The sequence below is a fragment of the Triticum aestivum genome, chromosome 7D (assembly GCF_018294505.1).
Source record: "Triticum aestivum cultivar Chinese Spring chromosome 7D, IWGSC CS RefSeq v2.1, whole genome shotgun sequence".
NCBI lineage: Eukaryota > Viridiplantae > Streptophyta > Magnoliopsida > Poales > Poaceae > Triticum > Triticum aestivum.
Window position 1 is genome coordinate 625,793,431 of NC_057814.1, and position 1,080 is coordinate 625,794,510.

A 1,080-nucleotide genomic window follows, 5' to 3' on the forward strand; every position below is an offset into this window, starting at 1 on the left:
AAAGGGATTTCATTTTTTAAACCTTATTTGAACTCCTGACTTTTTGTGTGTTCAAAATGCACCATTCAAAGCCACATCATCATTTTTCAATCCTTTCTGACTTCATTTGTTATTTTCATGCATTTACTAATTATTTTGAGCTATAAGACCCTAAAATTGAAAAGCATTTCAAATGAACTCTGAAAAGGTTGAAAGTTGGCATGATATCATCATTTCATCCACATAGCATGTGCAAGAAAGTTGAGAGGGTTACGGCTAAAACTGGATGCACTTCGTGTACAAAACGGACAATCTCTTCCAAAGTATCAGGATTTCATCCGGAAACTCGTCTGTTACAAAGGGATTTCATTTTTTAAACCTTAGTTGAACTCCTGACTTTTTGTGTGTTCAAAATGCACCATTCAAAGCCACATCATCATTTTTCAATCCTTTCTGACTTCATTTGTTATTTGTCATGCATTTACTAATTATTTTGAGCTATAAGACCCTAAAATTGAAAAGCATTTCAAATGAACTCTGAAAAGGTTGAAAGTTGGCATGATATCATCATTTCATCCACATAGCATGTGCAAGAAACTTGAGAGGGTTACGGCAAAAACTGGATGCACTTCGTGTACAAAACGGATAATCTCTTCCAAAGTTTCAGGATTTCATCCGGAAACTCCTCTGTTACAACGGGATTTCATTTTTTAAACCTTATTTGAACTCCTGACTTTTTGTGTGTTCAAAATGCACCATTCAAAGCCACATCATCATTTTTCAATCCTTTCTGACTTCATTTGTTATTTTTCATGCAGTTACTAATTATTTTGAGCTATAAGACCCTAAAATTGAAAAGCATTTCAAATGAACTCTGAAAAGGTTGAAAGTTGGCATGATATCATCATTTCATCCACATAGCATGTGCAAGAAAGTTGAGAGGGTTACGGCAAAAACTGGATGCACTTCGTGTACAAAACGGACAATCTCTTTCAAAGTATCAGGATTTCATCCGGAAACTCGTCTGTTACAAAGGGATTTCGTTTTTTTAAACTTATTTGAACTCCTGACTTTTTGTGTGTTCAAAATGCACCATTTAAA